The sequence below is a fragment of the Telmatherina bonti genome (genome assembly GCF_933228915.1).
Source record: "Telmatherina bonti genome assembly, chromosome: 10".
Lineage (NCBI taxonomy): Eukaryota > Metazoa > Chordata > Actinopteri > Atheriniformes > Telmatherinidae > Telmatherina > Telmatherina bonti.
Window position 1 is genome coordinate 3,053,088 of NC_136628.1, and position 22,108 is coordinate 3,075,195.

Below are 22,108 nucleotides of genomic sequence, written 5' to 3' on the forward strand. Positions count from 1 at the left end.
TTGAGGAGGAGCAGTGTGGTTTTCATCCTGGTCGCGGAACAGTGGACCAGCTCTATACCCTCTCTGGGGTCCTGGAGGGGGCATGGGAGTTTGCCCAACCAGTCTACATGTGCTTTGTGGACCTGGAGAAGGCGTTCGACCGTGTCACCCGGGGGCTCCTGTGGGGGGTACTCCGGGAATATGGGGTACCGGACCCCATTGTACGAGCTGTCCAGTCCCTGTACGACAGGTGTCAGAGCTTGGTCCGCATTGCCGGTAGTAAGTCGGATTAGTTTCCGGTGAGGGTTGGACTCCGCCAAGGCTGCCCTTTATCACCGATTCTGTTCATAACTTATATGGACAGAATTTCTAGGCACAGCCGAGGTGTTGAGGGGATCCGACTTGGTGGCTTTAGGATTGGGTCCCTGCTTTTTGCAGATGACGTGGTCCTGTTGGCTTCATCTGGTCGTGATCTCCAGCTCTCGCTTGAGCGATTCGCGGCCGAGTGTGAAGCGGCTGGGATGAGAATCAGCACCTCCAAATCTGAGACCATGGTCCTCAGCCGGAATAGGGTGGATTGTCCTCTCCGGGTCGGGAGTCAGGTCCTGCCTCAAGTGGTTGTGTGTTCAGACCAAATGCGTTTTGGGCGTCGGAAATTCTCAAAACGCATTTGGTCTGAACACACTGTAAATGTCGGGTCTAGTTTACGAGTGAGGTAAGCATGGAGCGTGAGATCGACAGACGGATCGGTGCGGCGTCTGCAGTAATGCGGGCTCTGCGCCGGTCTGTCGTGGTGAAGAAGGAGCTGAGCCAGAAGGCGAAGCTCTCCATTTACCAGTCAATCTACGTTCCTACCCTCACCTATGGTCATGAGCTGTGGGTCGTGACCGAAAGAACAAGATCTCGTATACAGGCGGCTGAAATGAGTTTCCTCCGCAGGGTGGCCAGGCTCTCCCTTAGAGATAGGGTGAGGAGCTCGGTCATCTGGGAGGAAATCAGAGTAGAGCCGCTGCTCCTCCGCATTGAGAGGAACCAGTTGAGGTGGCTCGGGCATCTGGTCAGGATGCCTCCTGGACCTCCCTGGTGAGGTGTTCCAGGCACGTCCCTCTGGGAGGAGACCCCGGGGAAGACCCGGGACACGCTGGAGGGATTATATCTCTCGGCTGGCTTGGGAATGCCTCGGGATCCCCCCCGCAGAGTTGGCAAATGTGGCTGGGGAGAGGGAAGTCTGGGCTTCCCTGCTTAGGTTGCTGCCCCCGCGACCCGACCCCGGATAAGCGGCAGAAAATGGAAGGATGGATAGCATTTTCTGGCATCAGTGTGGACCAATGGACAGTGTTATCTACAGTGTGCTGCCAGGAACCAAAGGACTGAGGCAGCTATTGCTCAGCCTCCGAACAGCAGGCTGTGCATCCTGCAGTCACCGTGGCTCCAGTAGCCTTCCTGCAGGCTGTCCTTCTTGGTGGAGAACATGCTCTCAGCTGTGGCCTGCACTGCTCGGACCTGGTTCAGCAGAAAATGCAGAAGAAGACCTACAAACGGACAGTTCTCATTTAGCTTTGCTCACAAAGGCTGATGGACCTTCTGTCTGCTAATGTGTTGAAACTGCAGCTGCCCAGATGCACGTGTTGCATTTTAAAGCTGTTCATGTCAGTGGCTGATCTCCTTTCTGTCTTTTCATGCTGAGGCTGAAGATACCGTTTCGTTCTCTAAGGGATCATGTCTGCCATGTAGAGTAATCCCTGCCCATTTAAAATACATAAAATATACACTTTATATATAAAATATATTAAAAGTTTTACTGTCAAACTGACATTTAGCCCCTGGAGTAACTCAGCTCCCAGTGTGGAATGAGCTTATGTCTACCGGCCCTAATCCGTCCTTCTCAGCCATGCAGGAGAGAACAGAAACACACGGTGGCGTTAAAGGGAAGTCTTCCAATGGCTAGCTTTGTTTTTCTGTTTCTGTTTCAGACGACATGCCTTTAAAGGGCTTCGAACGCCTTGTCCTTCCAAGCAGGCCTGACTGGAGACGTCACAAGCTTGATTCTGCAACCGCAAAGATCATCGGGATTAAATTAAAATGAAAATATTCACCTTGTTGCCTGGCAACTGCCACAGCAGAATGCTAAAAAAGTTACACATCGCTTCCAGAGTCAGTCCAGGAAACCCAGCAACGTCACAGAGCCTCAGAGAACAGGATGATGTGTAGAGTTCAGACAGTCTGACCATAAAACCTGAAAATGACAGAAAGAAATCTAAACGACACGCCGTCCTTCAGTTCTGCTCCGAAACGGAGCATGAAACTCGTCGGCCAGGAAGAGAACATCAGTCCAGCGTTGATCTGCACCATTCTCAGTTTTGTGTTTTTGTCTGTTTTAACGTCAACATTTGATCGTGGACTAAAAGGTCGTCTCCTCACCTGGAAAAATGTGAATTTTTCTTATTAAAGAAACGAAAAAACCCAAAAATAATTCTGATAAAATGTTTGAATGTGAAAAAACAATCTGATGGAAGAACCGGAGAAGGCCTGAAGACCTGGAGGACCTCTCCAGGATGTCTCCAGGACCTCTCCAGGACATCTCCAGGACCTCTCCAGGACGTCTCCAGGACCTCTCCAGGACTTTACTGACCCGAACGGGTCGCGTCCCGGATCAGAACCAGAGTTCTGTGGAAGTTCTGATCAAAGCAGCCGAACTTTTCACTCAAAGCGAGAAAAGCCGGTCAGCAGGAGCAGGTGGTCGGTTTGCATGGTTCATGTTTCAGCATCATTCCTGCAGAGCTAAAGGGTGGTGGGATCTTCCGTCCATCTGAGAGACTCTGCCTCTCTGAAATTCTCCTTTGTGTTACTGGCCTGTTCCCAGTTAACTTACTCTTCGAATGCTCCTCCAGTCGTTTTTATTTGTACCAGTTCTGTTTCCAGCCTTCTGCTCCATCAGATTAAAACCTGAAGAAATCATCAGCATCCCGTCTGATCCCGCCTTGTCCCACGTGTACAGAGATTCCTCCTGATTCATGACATGAAATGAGAAATAAGTCATTTATGGCAGAAGGGAGCAGATGGACAGAAAGCGACTGTCCCCGTCTGAGGGACGACCAACTTCTGGCTGCAAACACGGAAACCTTGATAAGATTTCTGTTGGGAAAATAGACATTGTGAAAATTGGGTTTTTGTGCCTTAGTAAGGATATTCATTTTCTAATCCACTTCAGGGTTGTAGGGAGAGGGCCTATCCCAGCAGGGTAGGAGGCAAGGACACCCTGGACACCTCACCCATCCATCGCAGGACACACAGCCACTCACTCCTAGGGGCGATTTAGAGTAACCAGTTAACTGAACATCATGTCTCTGGACAGTGGGAGGAAGCCAGGGAGAACCCACACATACACAGGGAGAACATGCAAACCCCACCCCAGCCAAGGATTGAACCAGCGACCTTCTTGCTGTGAGGTGAGACCACAGTGCTAACCACTCTTCCACCGTGCAGCCGAAGGATGTTTACTTTTTATAATTATTCTATAACTTTAAAATACCAGAACGTATTTTGTATGGTTGTTTCTTTAAATAATGTCTCAAACATAATTCAGGCATTAAAACAGTCAGTACTTCTGGAGCTTCTTACTGTATTTCCACTCAGGTAAAGTTATTTGGAAGTAGTGCTGTGAAGATGAGTAATTCAGCCTTGGTGGTGTGAGTCGGGCTGATATGTGGAGTCTCGGTGAGAGATTGTCCTGCTCCTCCAGTGAGTCATGGACTGATGTTGAGTGATGAGAGAAGTCCATGCCGTAGCTGATAAGGTGTTAGGGAGGAGATTAGGATTTCATCAGCTCAGCTATTATCTAGTTGGATTCCACTTCTTAGTTTCTGTCCTTTTCTTCAGTCTTTGTTGTTCTACAGCAGAGCCGCCATCTTATGGACAGACACCCGAGTTCTCCCCCGTACAGCACGAAGCAAATGTTACAGCTTGGCAGCCGGTCGGGCTCCGGTGCTACGCTCAGTTTGGAACAGAAGAAAATAAAATGGGACCACATTAATGAGAATGTACATAGTGTAAAAACAAAAGAAGAAAACACGCTGAGGCTGCCAGTGCAGATGGGATCTCCCTGCTAGGAGAAACACTGAATGCCTTCAGCCGGCAGAGCACGCGGGGCCCGGAAGCGTGTACGCCACTGATCCGCTCTGCAGACAAACTGAACTGTGCCGGTGTGGTCACAGAAAAGCCTGTTTGGTTTTTGCTCTGCTACCGTTAGATCTACCCTCCATCCCGTATCTCTGCTTCATGCCGTGAAATAATGAGCACATGCTTCGGTTAGAGGACGCAGACTCTGTTCTGCGGTCGGGATAACAATCTGAATCCAAACACGGACACTGCTCTGAATTTCAAAAGGTTTGTTGGATTTCTCCAGATGCTGTCATGTTTGCCGGAACCAGACCCAAAATGCCAGACAGAGACACAACCACAGAAGGTTTACAGGGGGGCAATAATTCTTTTAATTGCTCAAAAAAAATAAAAAAAGTGAGCAACTTCACAAAAACACTAGGGAAAATAATTAATTCTAACTCAGGAGCAATGCAGGCAGCAGTCCTGGGCAGCCACACACACCCAAGAGCTGTGCACCACTGACGACCATCTGGCAAAGACTGAGAGAGGCAGCCCTCCTTAAGTACTGGAGGGAGCGATGATGAGATGCAGGTGTGCTGACACGCCCAGGGCTGCTGCCCAGCCTAAAACAAAGAGGGGAAAAAAAAGGAAAAACAAATTACCTCAGGAGCAAATACACAAACCATAAACAAAACCCTGACAGTACCCCCCCCCTCAAGAACCGCCACCTGGCGGAGCACCAGGCGCACCCGGGCGATCCCTATAAAAAACCCTCAAAAGCCCAGGGTCCAAAATGAAACGCCGCGGGATCCAAGACCTCCCCTCCGGACCATAGCCCGCCCAGTCAACCAGGAACTGAAGGCCCCGCCCACGACGACGCACATCCAAAACCCTGTCAACAGTAAAAGCAGGGTGACCATCAACAACCCGGGGGGGTGGAGGGGGAACGGCCGGAGGGCACAGAGGACATGAAGAAACAGGTTTCAGCAAGGATACATGAAAAGTGGGGTGCACAGACAAAGAACGGGGAAGCTTGAGACGTACAGCGGAAGGATTAACAACCCTGTCCACTTCAAAGGGACCAATATAACGGGGAGCCAGTTTACGAGACTCAACTTGGAGGGGAAGATCCTTGGATGATAACCAAACCTTCTGACCTGGCCGATACACTGGTGTGGGGGCACGATGACGGTCAGCCAAGCGTTTGTACCTGGTGTTTGTCCTTAACAGGGCATCCCGTGCCTGTTGCCACACTCGCCGACAGCGTTGGACGTGCTCCTGGACAGACGGGACTGCCACCTCCAGTTCTTGTGAAGGGAAAAGCGGAGGCTGGAACCCAAACATGCACATGAATGGTGACATACCAGTAGCAGAGGAGGAGAAGGAGTTGTGGGCATATTCAATCCAGGGAAGATGCTGGGACCAGGAGGCAGGATGTCGGGCACAAACACATCGAAGGGCTGTCTCAAGGCTCTGATTGGCCCGCTCTGTCTGGCCATTGGATTGAGGATGATATCCAGAAGAGAGACTGGCTGTTGCCCCCAATGCCCTACAGAATGCTCGCCAGACCTGAGATGAAAACTGGGGACCACGATCAGAGACAATATCTGTAGGGATACCATGGAGACGGAATACGTGGGTGACCAATAACTCTGCTGTTTCAAAGGCCGAAGGCAGTTTGGGTAAGGGGACGTAATGCACCCCCTTGGAAAAACGGTCAACAATGGTGAGGATTGTAGAGTGTCCTTGAGATACAGGAAGACCCGTGACAAAATCCACTGCAATGTGGGACCAAGGACGATGAGGTATAGGGAGCGGATGGAGCGGACCCGCAGGTGACTGATTGGAAGTCTTTCCTCTGGCACAGGTTGTACAAGCTGAAACAAACTCATGAGTGTCCTTACAGATGGATGGCCACCAAAAGCACTGACGGAGGAGCTCCAGAGTCCGGTGAATTCCAGGGTGACAGGCGATTTCAGAGCAATGAGCCCATTGCAGGACTTGGGATCTGAGGGGAGTTGGAACAAACAAGCGGTTATCAGGGACATTGTCAGGTGGAGGTTGTACCTGAAGAGCTTCCTGAATCCTTTGTTCCACCTCCCATAGGACAGCACCCAAAACACAGGAAGGAGGAAGTATTGTCTCAGATGGGGTGCTGGTTGGTTCATCTTCTGATTGACGAGAGAGTGCATCCGGCTTCACATTTCTGGATCCAGGTCTGTAGGTAAGAGTAAAGTTGAATCTGTCAAGAAACAAGGACCACCTGGCTTGTCGGGGGTTTAACCTCTTGGCTGACCGGAGGTAAGAGAGATTCTTATGGTCAGTCCAGACGATAAATGGGTGCTCCGCTCCCTCCAGCCAGTGACGCCACTCCCCCAATGCCAATACCACTGCTAGCAGTTCGCGGTTCCCAACGTCATAGTTGCGTTCTGCAGGTGACAAACGACGTGAAAAGTAGGCACAAGGGTGTATTCTGTCATCTTGAGCCGACCTTTGTGATAACACTGCTCCTACTCCTGAATCAGAGGCATCAACCTCAACGATGTATTGTTTGGTGGGGTCCGGGTGAGTGAGGACTGGAGCATTGGTAAATAATGTCTTTAGCGTAATAAAAGCCTTGTCTGCCTCGGGTGTCCATTTGAATCTCTGCAGTGTTGAAGTGAGTTGAGTGAGAGGTGCAGCCACCTTACTGTAGTCTCTGATGAAGCGTCTGTAAAAATTGGCAAATCCAAGGAACCTCTGAAGTTGCTTCCTGGACTCAGGGACTGGCCATTCCACCACAGCTCTGATCTTGGCAGGATCAGGAACCATCTCGCCCTCTTGTATAATGAAACCAAGAAAACTCACAGACTTTGAATGAAATTCGCATTTCTCCGCCTTCACAAAGAGGCCATTTTCTAGGAGGCGCTGGAGCACAAGTCTGACGTGACTCTGATGTTCCTCTAGTGATTGGGAGAAGATGAGGATGTCATCAAGATACACAAAAACAAATCTGTTCAGCATGTCCCGTAAAATGTCATTAACAAGGGCCTGGAAAACCGCAGGAGCATTTGTCAAGCCAAATGGCATAACAAGGTATTCAAAATGACCTAGTGGGGTGTTAAAGGCAGTTTTCCACTCGTCTCCTTCTTTGATCCTGACCAGGTGGTAGGCATTTCTCAAATCCAGTTTAGTAAACTGGGAGGCTTGGTGAAGAAAATGGAAGGCAGAATCAAGCAGTGGCAGAGGATATTTATTCTTGACTGTGATCTCATTCAAACCCCTGTAATCGATACATGGACGAAGAGTGCCGTCCTTCTTACCCACAAAAAAGAAACCTGCACCAACAGGAGAGGAAGATGGGCGTATGATTCCAGCTGACAGGGAGTCCTTTATGTATGTCTCCATAGCCTCTCTTTCAGTACGAGAGAGGTTATAAAGTCTGCTGGAGGGTAGCTTGGCTCCAGGCAAAATATCAATCTTACAATCGTATGGACGATGGGGGGGTAAGGATAGTGCTCGTTCCTTGCTGAAAACAGTAGCAAGGTCATGGTAAATAGCAGGCACGGAGGAGAGGTCTGGTGGATCAGGCACCTTAGGCATTAGAACACCCTGGGGAGATAAAGCAGACTTCAGACAATGTACATGGCAGAATGTACTCCAACAAATTATAGTACCCTTTGACCAGTCCAAATGGGGATTATGTGTCTTTAACCAAGGGAGACCAAGGATGAGAGGGGAGTGGGGAGAATGAATGACCAAGAATTGGATCTCCTCTCGGTGATTACCTGAGGTTAACAGGGTTACTGGCTGGGTCTGATGAGTTACCCTAGCCAGAACTCTGCCATCAACTGCATAAATGGTTCGGGTCTCAGAGAGCTGCACCAAAGGAATGGAATGCTTTTTAACAATGGATTCATCAATGAAATTTTCATCTGCCCCAGAGTCAATAAAAGGTGAAAAAGGTATTGAAGCTTGACCAACTAATAAAACAGAGGTTAACTGGGTACGGTGACTGTAGACTAGAGGAGGATTTGAGATATGACCCATTCGGACTCCTCTTACCTCGAATGGGTCTAATCTTTTGACCGCAAGGGACAGTTCGGCAGTAGGTGACCAGGTTGACCACAGTAGAAGCAGAGTCTCTGTCGGAATCTCCTCTCTCGCTCAGCAGGGGTGAGCCCAGTTCGACCCAGCTGCATGGGTTCATCAAGCCAAGCCGGAGATGGAGCTGAACCTGGTAGCGTTGGGGATGATCCCACGGCAGCTGTAGGTAGAAGAGCTGGTTGTCGGGAAGGAGGAGGGCCAGAGCGAGCACCACGTTCCCGCCGCCTCTCCCTGAGGCGGTTATCCATCTTGGTGGCCAACTGCATGAGAGCTTGCAAAGAGCCACATTCGTCACGGAGAACTAGTTCATCACGGATTGAATCATTTAGACTCCTCAAAAAAACATCCTGAAGAGCAGTCTCCTCCCATCCGCTCTCTGCTGCCAGAGTTAAGAAGTCAATAGAAAAATCCGCTACTGACCTGGCACCCTGTTTTAGCGAAAGAAGTTGACTGGCAGCCTCTCGTCCACGAATAGGGCGGTCGAATGCTCTCTTCATCTCAGAGGTGAAGAGATCAAATGATGAGTGAAGCGCTGGATTATGATCCCATATTGCAGTGGCCCAATTGGCAGCCCGCCCGGTCAGTAGACTGACTACAAAGGCGACCTTAGCTTGGTCGGTTGTATAGGTGGTTGGCTGAAGATTGAAGACAAGAGAGCACTGGAGAAGGAATCGACCACAAGAGCCTAGTTCACCATCATACCTCTCAGGTGTGGGAATATGGGGCTCCCGTGGATGGATCACTGGGACAGACACAGGAGTGGCGGTGTCTGCTGGTGGAGTCACAAAGGCCGACACGTGACTAGCGACCGTCCTTAGCTCTTGGCTTAAAGCAGATACACTGGAACCCAAAGTCTGTAAGGAAGCCATAATTTGATGGAGGGACTGGTCATGTTGGCCCACAAGCGCACCTTGTGCAGCCAACGCTTGTCGTAATGTCTCTGGACTGGCGGGGTCTTCTTGGCCAGATGGTTCTGTCATGTTTGCCGGAACCAGACCCAAAATGCCAGACAGAGACACAACCACAGAAGGTTTACAGGGGGGCAATAATTCTTTTAATTGCTCAAAAAAAATAAAAAAAGTGAGCAACTTCACAAAAACACTAGGGAAAATAATTAATTCTAACTCAGGAGCAATGCAGGCAGCAGTCCTGGGCAGCCACACACACCCAAGAGCTGTGCACCACTGACGACCATCTGGCAAAGACTGAGAGAGGCAGCCCTCCTTAAGTACTGGAGGGAGCGATGATGAGATGCAGGTGTGCTGACACGCCCAGGGCTGCTGCCCAGCCTAAAACAAAGAGGGGAAAAAAAAGGAAAAACAAATTACCTCAGGAGCAAATACACAAACCATAAACAAAACCCTGACAGATGCAAATGAATGCTGAGGAGACGAGTGACGTGAACTGGCAGACTGGTGGATTGGTAGGCAGGTGGGCGAAGAGGCAGGCAGGAAGACCGGGAACTTCTGACGAGGAAGAGACACTAGCTGGTTCGGACAACTAGCAAGCTAGCTGGGGGGTGATGTCAAGGCTGTTACCGCTGGGCAATCAGCAACCTGGCGAAGAAGACAGGCCGAGCTGGTCGCTGCCGCCGCTGCTGATTGCAAAACAAGGTGCAGGTACTGATCTGGTTGCCATGGTGCTGGACACGCCCACCACGGACAGGCTCTGCTCAGCACGTTGAGGTTACAGTGGCCTAGTTTTAACTGAGTAAAGATGAACAGATCTTTCCCACAACTTTTTCTCTCACCATGTTCTTCAGGATTTGATGTTTTCATAACCTCTCTATTTTGGAATTAATGAGGTTTCAGCCTGCTTAGAATCCGACAGAACCCATCAGGAATCCCGGCGTTCCGGTGGAGACCAGGGCAGCTGGAGCAGCTGGTTGCAGCTGACTCTGAGGGACCGCTTTAAAAAGACTGGAACCACATTCCTCCTTTTTGACTGGTGTGAAAAAGCTTCATGCCAGGAAGAACCAGACGATTCCAGATGATATACAGGTTATTGTTTCTGTTGTTCTGATCTATCTATCTATCTATCCATCCATCCATCCATCCATCCATCCATCCATCCATCCATCCATCTATCCATCTATCTATCTATCTATCTATCTATCTATCTATCTATCTATCTATCTATCTATCTATCTATCTATCCATCCATTCATCTATCCATCCATCCATCCATCCATCTACCTACGTACCTGCCAAAGCATTAAGATGTTGTATCTCATCTATCTCCAGCTGTGATAGCATCTGCCTTTAGCAGATGTTGGAACACTGAACTGCTGGATGTGTTGACGTCAGTGTAGACTATGGGTATCATATCCCCGCTTACTTGGGTTACTGGCATAGCATAATTTTGAGTTTTTCTACTTGTGGAGAATTTGCTACGGCTTTTCAAAGCTTTTCTCCCTCATGTTCTTTTCTAAAACTTTGCTATTGTTTGTTCCACACCGCGCCATCTTTACCAGAAATGAACTGGTTGGGACCCCCCACGTCACGTCCAGGGACACGTAAATTCAAAAAGTGTTTCCATTACACTTTTGCTATCCTAACCGTTTAGTCCGATGAAGGGTCGCGGGGAAGCTGGAGCCCATCCCTGCAGTCTTTGGGCGAAAGGCAGGGAACACCCTGGACAGCTCGCTAGTCTATCGCAGGGACACACAGAGACAAGACTGTTTTTTAAATGTAGGTGTTTCCATTTGTGTTTTTTATTGCGGTATTTAGTTTTTGCACCATTCTAGGTATGATGGAACTTCACCTACAGATGTGCAGGGTCATAACCATAGACTGTATATAACGATGGGCGGAGCCTCCGTGACGTCACCTGAAGAGCTGTAATGACGCTCGGTGGGCGGTTCCCACCATCGCCATCTTGACAGGGTCATGCGTGTCGTCTCACCCGGAAAATACAAATATGGGCAAAGAGGTGGAGCTGAGAGGGGGGCTGTGGATGATTGACATCGAGCGAACTCCGAGTTTTCTGTAGCTAAGAGCTAACCGAGCTAACCCGGAGATAACAGGAGCTAACCAGCTAACGGAGGTAAGTGGACTAAAGCTAAGTTATGTTGCTAACTGGCTAAAAACCGCGGTTGTTTTATGTTCTTCTGACTTGAAGCAGGAGATCGGGTACCTGTCAATCAAAAGGACACGCCCCTAAATGTGCCAAATTTCCAGATTAAATTACTTTAAACGGGTGAGTTAGAAAAAATTCACTCCCCCCACAGTTGTCATGAAGGTAAACCTGACCTGTTAAACCTAAAATGGATTTTTGAACCAGGTTGTAAACATGTTTATTTCTGCTGTAAACATGTTTATTTCTGCCCCGTCCTGGCTCCTCCTCCTATCTTGGCTCCTCCCCCTTTGGTTCTGCTCCTTGCGTGATCCGAGGTTTTTTATTCGCAGCTTTTTCCACCAACGATTTTCTCTTTTTCGGCTTTTCAGCAGGAGGAGGCAAATAAACCAAGCCGGGTCGGGAAATCCTTCCTGTATTTTCTCAGCCATGTTTGCATTCCGAGTTTCTTCTTCACTACTTTGTATTTTCATCCTAACACACTGTTTATATGCAGGGTGAGGCTATCAGGTATGCACTGCTGGAGGGGGAGGAGGGGAGCCGGGAGAAGAAGCTTAGGGAATATAAGAAATAAAGAAAACTCCAATTCAGCCCTGAACGTTTGGATTGGTCAGAGTTTTTACAGATTTACAGTAAACTGAGGGGTCTAACTGTATTTCTTATTGTTCATGATGACATAATGTATAGACTACTATCAGGACGAGGAACCACTTCACCCAGAGGAACATGTCTCTGAGCAACATTACATACTGGAGATTTAACGCCTCAATAATTAATAATTCATTACAAAAAAATTATTGCATTAAAAAAATGAAGGCATTTAAGGGCAGAACACTCGTCAATTTCCTGTCCTGGTACATCAATGTCTATTAATGAAGAGTGGATGCAAAACTTTAACATGACATGTTGTAAACTCTCATAGCAGCTGGAGATGCTAACATAAATAAAACTTGGCCTGAATATTTTATATTTCCTTTATACGGTTTAGAAATTAAAGATATTTTACCAGAGCTTCAACAATATTGAAGTCGGTGACTATTATATATTTTAGTTGTCCACTAAAATCCATTTAGATTTAAAAAATTTGTTGTAAAAGTGGGGCTAGTAGGATCCAAAGAGCAGACACTGTCAGAGTACAGAGAGAGGTTTATTGGTTCTCCACAGATCCCTGTGAATTCTTCCAGCGGAACTTCAGAGACTAGCGGACTGGCAAGCAGCAGGAGGCAGGCAGCTAAGCAGGGGAGCAAGCGAACGGACGGGCAGGCAAAACTGGCAGACAGCGTCTATGAACTGGCAGGCTTTCACTGGCAGGAGGAAGACAGGACAGGTTACAAATCGGAGGTTTGCACAAGCAACGTAAGCTGAGGCCGAGAGCTGTTTACCGCAGTGCAATCAACAATCTGGCGCTGGATAGCAGGCAGAGCTGGTCTTAGATAGGTTGATGTTGATTGCTGGAATGTGGATCAGGTGTGCCTCCAGTTCTCAGCTGACCACGCCCACCAGGGAACAGGAATCACCACAAAATTTGCCTTTTGGGGTCAAATAATGTTATGTGATTAAAAAGTGATTAATCTAGATTAATTCATTTAAAAGCCTGTAATTAATTCAATTAATTGAGTAGAAATATGGCAAAAGGTGAAGGTCCTTGTCTGATTAATGAGAAGTCTTCCATGGACAGCTTCCGGTTGCCTTGCTGGTGATTTACAGGACAGTTGTACCAAGGTTTCGTCTTAATCTGACAATCAGCTCATCCATTTCTTTGTGTTTGTGACACAAGTCCAGCTCACATCCAGATCCTGTGAAAAAGGTAACTTTCTACGCTTCTTGAGGGACTGCACTGATTTAAATCATTTCTAAAATAGACGGACGTTTTATCACTTATCTGCGTGTTGGTGAATACTTTGGAGTGTGTTGCTCAGGGAACGGTTGTGTTTATCCCCCTGCCTGCATCCCAAAGTCTCCCTTCCAGCCCATAACTGGTGAAAAACGTCCCCTTCTTAAACAAAACGTTGTCAGTTTGCTTCAGAGAAATAAAATGCACCGCACGGACGTCTCATACAGCAGACTGCAGCTTGTCCAGGTGCTGTCAATTAAAACTAAGACTATAAAACCAGAATTTCACATTTTGGGTGATGTGTTGTCATAAACGGAAAGCATAAAAATGCTTTTATTTTGCCGCACATGGAAAAAAAAGAAGTCGAATGCTCCATGTTGCCAAGGCACTTCTGCACGATGAAGAGCCTGCAGATTGCTGGGAATTTATCTGCTCAGCTCTCACTCTGTCTGCTTTATTGATTCAGAGACTGCTGGTAGTATTTTGAACAACTGTCATTGCTGCACAGAAGATTATATATTTGTTCTGACAATGGAACAAACAGATTGTTGGGTAAAACATAAAGTACATTGTTTTAATCACAAACTCAAGCTGTGAGTGTTGTTAGAAAGGAAAATATTCCAGAAATTGCCCCGTTTCTTCCCACTGAGCTGCTGGTTTTGTGTTGTAAAGCTCTTTAAATGCTAAGCAAGCAGCAGACAGAATGTAATAAAGGGAAGGATGATAATATCTTCTGTGCTGAAGCCTTGCTCTACAGAAACCCTGGAGTCCTGCGCCGTTCTGCTCTCAGGGTCTCCACCTCAACGTTTGTGTTCTATCATCCCTTCTTTCTTCATTCATCCTTCACCTCCCTCTCCCTGTAAGGTTCATTGTCCTTGCTGCAGTTCCAGTTGGTTTCATCGTGCTCTGAGCCCTGTGGCCTCCAGGTATCTGTTGATTCTCTAATCTGTGTGTCCAGGAGCATGGTTGGTCTGGCTCCAGATGGCGGAACTGAGGCGGAAGCTGCACAAGTCAGGTTGCATGCAAAACATCTGAAAATGCAAAACCCAGAGCAGCACACACACAAGTAATTACAGAGAACGGGAAGAGCTCGCCGGTTTTAGAAGGTCACAAAAAACATGAACAGATGAAAGCTGTGTGCGCTGAAATCTCATTTTTCTGTTTATTTCTCTGAAGAGTGAGGAGCCAATCTGTTTGACGCATCTCCAATAATTACCTCGGTCTCAGGCAATTCCAAAGAGAGGTCAGGGTTGTAAAAAGCTCCCCAATAAGTCCTGTTTTGTCGTGTCAGCGTAAATAACGCTGACAAACGCTGCATTGAAGGATGGTGACAGGAACCAGTGAGGTGTCCAGTCGGATCTCAGCTCGTCAAGACATCCGACTCGCTAAACGGCTCACAACTCACCAGTAGCTTGCTGGGTGGCACGCTGGCTGAGCAGACAAATCCATGTGTCATAACACTGACATTTCAATGTAATTCAACCAAGTGTAGCACAAACACTGAGGATGGTCAACTAAGTGGAGCCTGCTGTCAACAGAAGCATTTAAATGTAAGATAAAACCAGAGCTGCTGCTGGCGCTCAAAGATTTCAAAAAGCCTTTGTAATGTCAGCAAACAGCTCCATGCTGGGAGCAAAGCAAGCAAACGTTAAAATGAACAAAGTGCAGCCAAGTGGTTAAGACATAAACACATCCAATAAAGATGCAATTATTAAAATGTAAATTTAAATAGTTTCTGTGGAGGGAAAAAGTATGACCAGAAAATCCCAGTGTGGCCAAACCTCCACCGGGCAGCTCATGTCACTATGCAGTGATTTCCAGCTGATGTTCTGATCCTACATCCATCTTATACAGGGTGTATGATCCAGGTGTTCTGCCCAACCAGCACTAACCAGCTGGGTTTAACTTGCTCTGCTCCACTGCATCTAGATGAGCCTGTTAGTGAAAACACCTGTTCCAAATGCACAGGTTGCTCCAAAAACATGGCAGCACTTTATTTTTCTACTTTATACACCTCTGGTCATATGTGGATCCACTATCACATTCCAGATCCGTCCAGCAGGAATCCACAGTGTCTAGGCTATATCGCAGTGTTTGTTGATCGTTTGTTCTCTTTGGATGATGAAAAGTTGTTCCTGTTCTGGATGGTATTGTCCAGGGCGCATGCGCGCGCAGCGACCGGCAGCAAGGGTTTGGTGTCTCAAACTTTTTGGGATTGTATGTGATTTATCTGTCTAAATGTGTTGAATGGTGACATTCAAGTGTCTAAAGTTGATACTCTCACCAAGGTCCTGCAAAATGGATATTCACCTTTTCTTTGTGGCGTGGATTTTATTTCTTGTCATTGTGAATGGTGCAAGTGTGGCTGCCAAGCCGGCTGGGCCGCACTACATTTACTCTAGAGATGAACTGCTGCAGCTGAATGCTACAGGACAGACCGGGGTAGCTCCCCCAACTTCATCCTAAACGAATCTGATCATGATCTGGACTGTATTAGACAAAACTTTGTCAAAAGAGCAAGGAAACGGGGAAGACAAGGCGGTGTAAAACTGGGAGGAGACTGCTAAGCAGAACAGCGTTGCCTTCTGTCATACTGGGAGATGACCAGTCCCTCAGGAATGAGTTGGACGAGCTCCACGGAAATGTGCATCTACAGAAGGACCTTAAGGAATGCGATGTTCTGGCCTTTACCCAGACGTGGCTTACGAGGGTGGACCAGGACCAGATCTCCCTTCCACCTCCACCGGGACTCGGGTACTACAGGCAGATCCCAAGGAGGAGGGTCTGCCTTTATGTGAAGGAGTGATACTGTCAAGCTGTGACTGTCAGAGAGAGAATCTGTACAGGAGATGTTCAGTCAGAGTCGCTCCAACCATTCTACCTTCCGCGTGACTTTCCTCAACTTTTTATTACAACTGTGTAAATTCATCCCAAGGCAAACGCTGCTTCTGCCAGCAGCACAATCTTTGACATCATTCAGAAACTACAGTCCATCTCACCCGATGATCCTAACCTTTCATTGGGGGATTTTAATCATGTGAAAATGGAAAAGACCCTCCCAGGTTTTCATCAATATGTTACTTGCCCAACCAGGCGTGACAGAATCTTGGACCTGTGTTACGGCTCTGTCAAAGATGCTTTCCAATCAAAGTAACAATCTTGCCAGATGGACTTTAGACTTTTTAACAAACAGAACACAGAGAGTCAGAGTGAACAGTTTTTTCTGATACACTCTGCAGTTCCACTGGTTCACCACAGGGGTGCGTGCTCTCTCCCTTGCTCTTTATCCTCGACACTAACACGTGTCAGAGTACTTTTAAAAATCGTCTTGTTTTGAAACACGCCGATGACACTGTGATTGTGAGCTTTCTTCAGGGAAACTAAATGGACATGGCCCAATTGTCAGTCAGTTTGTTCAGTGGTGTGAAGAGTTTAACCTGAAGCTAAACACATCCAAAACCAGACATGACCATTGGTTTCAGGAGGATAAAAGGCACACCAGAGGTCACAACCATCTCTGGTTAAAATGTCGAACTCGTGCAGAGCTATAAATATTTGGGTGATTGACCACTCACTCAGCTTTGAGGAGAACTCTGAAGTTGTGTATAAAAAAGGTAATCAACGTCTTTTCTGCGTCAGAAAGCTGTCAAGTTTTAATATTGACAAAACAATGTTCTCTCTTCTACAGATCTTTTATTGAATTGATTTTATCATTTTCCTCGGTAGCCTGGTTTGGTAATTTGGACAGAAATAATGTCAGTCAGATGATTAAATGGTCCAATAGGCTGATTGGTGACCCTCAGCCAAGTCTTGAGGCCCTGAACGCCAGGCAGGTGAAGCATATAGCTTCTAATATTGTGAGCTGTGACTCCCACCCTTTATTTGTGGAGTTTCAACTTCTCCCAAGCGATGCAGGTTCCAGGTGCCGAGCTGCAGGACAAAACGTGATAGGAACAATTTTGTTCCATCTGCAGCAGTCCTTCTTAATAAATTTTAAAATTTACATAATTTCTATCTACTAATATAACTATTTATTGATTTTTTACTTTGGGAGCCATTGTAAATGTCAGAATGTCTGTTAATGTCTCTATTTCATTTAATGTCTTCTGTGACACTAAACCTGAAATCGCTGTACAACAAATCTAACTACGGGTACAAATAAAGTCACCTGAACCAGAATGTTCTTCCTGTTACGGATGGTAGTATCCAGAATGTTGGTCTTATTCTGGATGGTAGTATCCAGATTGTTGTTCCTGTTCTGGATGGTGGTATCCAGAATGTTGTTCCCGGTCTGTATGGTAGTATCCAGAATGTTGTTCCCGGTCTGGATGGTAGAATCCAGAATGTTGTTCCCGGTCTGGATGGTAGTATCCAGAATGTTGTTCCCGGTCTGGTTTGTGGTATCCAGAATGTTGTTCCCGTTCTGGATGGTAGTATCCAGAATGTTGTTCCCGTTCTGAATGGTAGTATCCAGAATGTTGTTCAAGGATGTTGTTCCTGTTCTGGATAGTAGTATCCAGAATGTTGTTCCTGTTCTGGATAGTAGTATCAAGAATGTTGTTCCCGTTCTGAATGGTAGTATCCAGAATGTTGTTCAAGGATGTTGTTCCTGTTCTTGATAGTAGTATCCAGAATGTTGTTCCTGTTCTGGATAGTAGTATCCAGAATGTTGTTCCTGTTCTGAATGGTAGTATCCCGAATGTTGTTCCTTTTCTGAATGGTAGTTTCCAGAATGTTGTTCCCGTTCTGGATGGTAGTATCCAGAATGTTGTTCCCGTTCTGAATGGTAGTATCCAGAATGTTGTTCAAGGATGTTGTTCCTGTTCTGGATAGTAGTACCCAGAATGTTGTTCCTGTTCTGGACAGTAGTATCAAGAATGTTGTTCCCGTTCTGAATGGTAGTATCCAGAATGTTGTTCAAGGATGTTGTTCCTGTTCTTGATAGTAGTATCCAGAATGTTGTTCCTGTTCTGGATAGTAGTATCCAGAATGTTGTTCCTGTTCTGAATGGTAGTATCCCGAATGTTGTTCCTTTTCTGAATGGTAGCATCCAGAATGTTTTTCCCGGTCTGGATGGTAGCATCCAAAATGTTGTTCCTGTTCTGGATGGTAGTATCCAGAATGATGTTCCCGTTCTGAATGGTAGTATCCAGAATGTTGTTCCAGGATGTTGTTTCTGTTCTGGATGGTAGTATCCAGAATGTGTTTCCTGTTCTGGATCGTAGTATCCAGGATGTTGTTCCTGTTCTTAATGGTAGTATCCTGAATGTTGTTCCAGGATGTTGTTCCTGTTTTTGATGGTAGCATCCAGGATGTTGTTTTTCTTCTGGATGGTAGTATCCAGAATGTTGTTCCTGTTCTGACTAGTAGTATCCAGAATGTTGTTCAAGGATGTTGCTCCTGTTCTGGATTGTAGTATCCAGAATGTTGTTCCTGTTCTGGATGGTAGTATTCCGAATGTTGTTCCTGTTCTGAATGGTAGTTTCCAGAATGTTGTTCCTGTTCTGAATGGTATCATCCAGAATATTGTTCCTGGTCTGGATGGTAGTATCCAGAATGTTGTTCCTGTTCTGGAAGATAGTATCCAGAATGTTGTTCCCGTTCTGGATGGTAGTATCCAGAATGTTGTTCCCGTTCTGGATGGTAGTATCCAGAATGTTTTTCCTGTTCTGGATCGTAGTATCCAGAATGTTGATCCAGGATGTTGTTCCTATTCTGGATGGTAGTATCCAGAATGTGTTTCATGTTCTGGATCGTAGTATCCAGGATGTTGTTCCTGTTTTGGATGGTAGTATCCAGAATGTTGTTCCAGGATGTTGTTCCTGTTCTGGATGGTATTATCCAGAATTTTGTTCCCGTTCTGAATGGTAGTATCCAGAATGTTGTTCAAGGATGTCGTTCCTTTTCTGAATGATAGTATCCAGAATGTTGTTCCTGTTCTGGATCGTAGTATCCAGGATGTTGTTCCTGTTATGAATAGTAGTATCCAGAATGTTGTTGCTGTTCTGGACGGTAGTATCTCGAATGTTGTTCCTGTTCTGAATGGTAGTTTCCAGAATGTTGTTCCCGGTCTGGATGGTAGTATCCAGAATGTTGTTCCTGTTCTGGATGGTAGTATCCAGAATGTTGTTCCAGGATGTTGTTCCTGTTCTGGATGGTGTTATCCAGAATTTTGTTCCCGGTCTGGATGGTTGTATCCAGAATGTTGTTCCCGTTCTGGATGGTAGTATCCAGAATGTTGTTCCCGTTCTGGATGGTAGTATCCTGAATGTTGTTCCTGTTCTGGATGGTAGTATCCAGAATGTTGTTCCAGGATGTTGTTCCTGTTCTGGATGGTATTATCCAGAATTTTGTTCCTGTTCTGGATGGTAGTATCCAGAATGTTGTTCCCTTTCTGGATGGTAGTATCCAGGATGTTGTTCCCGTTCTGGATGGTAGTATCCTGAATGTTGTTCCTGTTCTGGATGGTAGTATCCTGAATGTTGTTCCTGTTCTGGAAGGTTGTATCCTGAATGTGTTCCTGTTCTGGATGGTAGTATCCAGAATGTTGTTCCCTTTCTGGATGGTAGTATCCAGAATGTTGGTCCTGTTCTGGATGGTAGTATCCAGAATGTTGGTCCTGTTCTGGATGGTAGTATCCAGAATGTTGGTCCTGTTCTGGATAGTAGTATCCAGAATGTTGGTCCTGTTCTGGATGGTAGTTTCCAGAATGTTGGTCCTGTTCTGGATGGTTGTATCCTGAATGTGTTCCTTTTCTGGATGGTAGTATCCAGAATGTTGTTCCAGGATGTTGTTCCTGTTCTGGATGGTATTATCCAGAATGTTGTTCCCAGTCTGGATGGTAGTATCCAGGATGTTGTTCCCTTTCTGGATGGTAGTATCCAGGATGTTGGTCCTGTTCTGGATGGTAGTATCCTGAATGTTGTTCCTGTTCTGGAAGGTTGTATCCTGAATGTGTTCCTGTTCTGGATGGTAGTATCCAGAATGTTGTTCCCTTTCTGGATGGTAGTATCCAGAATGTTGGTCCTGTTCTGGATGGTAGTATCCAGAATGTTGGTCCTGTTCTGGATAGTAGTATCCAGAATGTTGGTCCTGTTCTGGATGGTAGTATCCAGAATGTTGGTCCTGTTCTGGATAGTAGTATCCAGAATGTTGGTCCTGTTCTGGAAGGTTGTATCCTGAATGTGTTCCTGTTCTGGATGGTAGTATCCAGAATGTTGTTCCCTTTCTGGATGGTAGTATCCAGAATGTTGGTCCTGTTCTGGATAGTAGTATCCAGAATGTTGGTCCTGTTCTGGATGGTAGTATCCAGAATGTTGGTCCTGTTCTGGATAGTAGTATCCAGAATGTTGTTCCAGGATGTTGTTCCTGTTCTGGATGGTAGTTTCCAGAATGTTGGTCCTGTTCTGGATGGTTGTATCCTGAATGTGTTCCTTTTCTGGATGGTAGTATCCAGAATGTTGTTCCAGGATGTTGTTCCTGTTCTGGATGGTAGTTTCCAGAATGTTGTTCCCTTTCTGGATGGTAGCATCCAGGATGTTGTTCCCATTCTGGATGGTAGTATCCAGAATGTTGGTCCTGTTCTGGATGGTAGTATCCAGAATGTTGGTCCTGTTCTGGATAGTAGTATCCAGAATGTTGGTCCTGTTCTGGATGGTAGTATCCAGAATGTTGGTCCTGTTCTGGATGGTAGTATCCAGAATGTTGGTCCTGTTCTGGATGGTAGTATCCAGAATGTTGGTCCTGTTCTGGATGGTAGTATCCAGAATGTTGGTCCTGTTCTGGATGGTAGTATCCAGAATGTTGGTCCTGTTCTGGATGGTAGTATCCAGAATGTTGGTCCTGTTCTGGATAGTAGTATCCAGAATGTTGGTCCTGTTCTGGATGGTAGTATCCAGAATGTTGGTCCTGTTCTGGATAGTAGTATCCAGAATGTTGGTCCTGTTCTGGATGGTAGTATCCAGAATGTTGGTCCTGTTCTGGATGGTAGTATCCAGAATGTTGGTCCTGTTCTGGATGGTAGTATCCAGAATGTTGGTCCTGTTCTGGATGGTAGTATCCAGAATGTTGGTCCTGTTCTGGATGGTAGTATCCAGAATGTTGGTCCTGTTCTGGATGGTAGTATCCAGAATGTTGGTCCTGTTCTGGATGGTAGTATCCAGAATGTTGGTCCTGTTCTGGATGGTAGTATCCAGAATGTTGGTCCTGTTCTGGATGGTAGTATCCAGACTGTTGCCAGGATCCACATATACCTTTAATATCTTGTGAAACCTTTTGGGAACTTCTCTGGATTTTTTCACCGTGTATTGGGGAGTTAAATGCAGATATACTGAAAATCATCCCATCTCTCCCAAGACTCGCAATGAAGAAGAATCCTTCACAACATTCCTGATCATGTTGCTGATCTGGATCTAAGTCAGACCAGAACTTGGTCTCAGAAAATATAAAAATAAAAAGTCTGTCCTCTAGTTTTCTCATAAAGCTGACAACAAATGCTGGCAGAAACACAACCTCCTCAACAGACGTAATAACCTCATAAATCAGGGGTAGGCAACTCCGCTGCTTGAGTGCCACAGGCCTGCAAATGTTAGGAGTTTCCCTGCTGCAACACACCTGATTCAAATTAATGGCTAATTCGCAGGCTTGTGCAGAGTTTGATGTCAAGCTCTGCATAAGTCTGCTGATCAGGTCTGATGTGTGCCAGGTGTGTTGCAGCAGGGAAACACCTAACATTTGTGGAGTTGCCTACTCCTGTTATAAATGAATGCATGTCCTCTGCTGGGTTATTATCTCTCTGAGCTGAGCTGCATAGAGTATTGATCTAAACTGTGTTTTATTCTAGGTAGAGTTCATCAGCAGACTCCCTTGCATCGCCGTGGACCACCGCCTCCTCTGTTCAGCAGAGGGAGGTGAAACCCTCAGCGAACAGCTGCAGGAACACTTTAATCTCTCGACACCATACGCTTTGATGTCAGTCAGTTTATCAGCTGCAGGATGACGTTTAGAGAGGCCTCCAGCCTGTGGGATTAAACA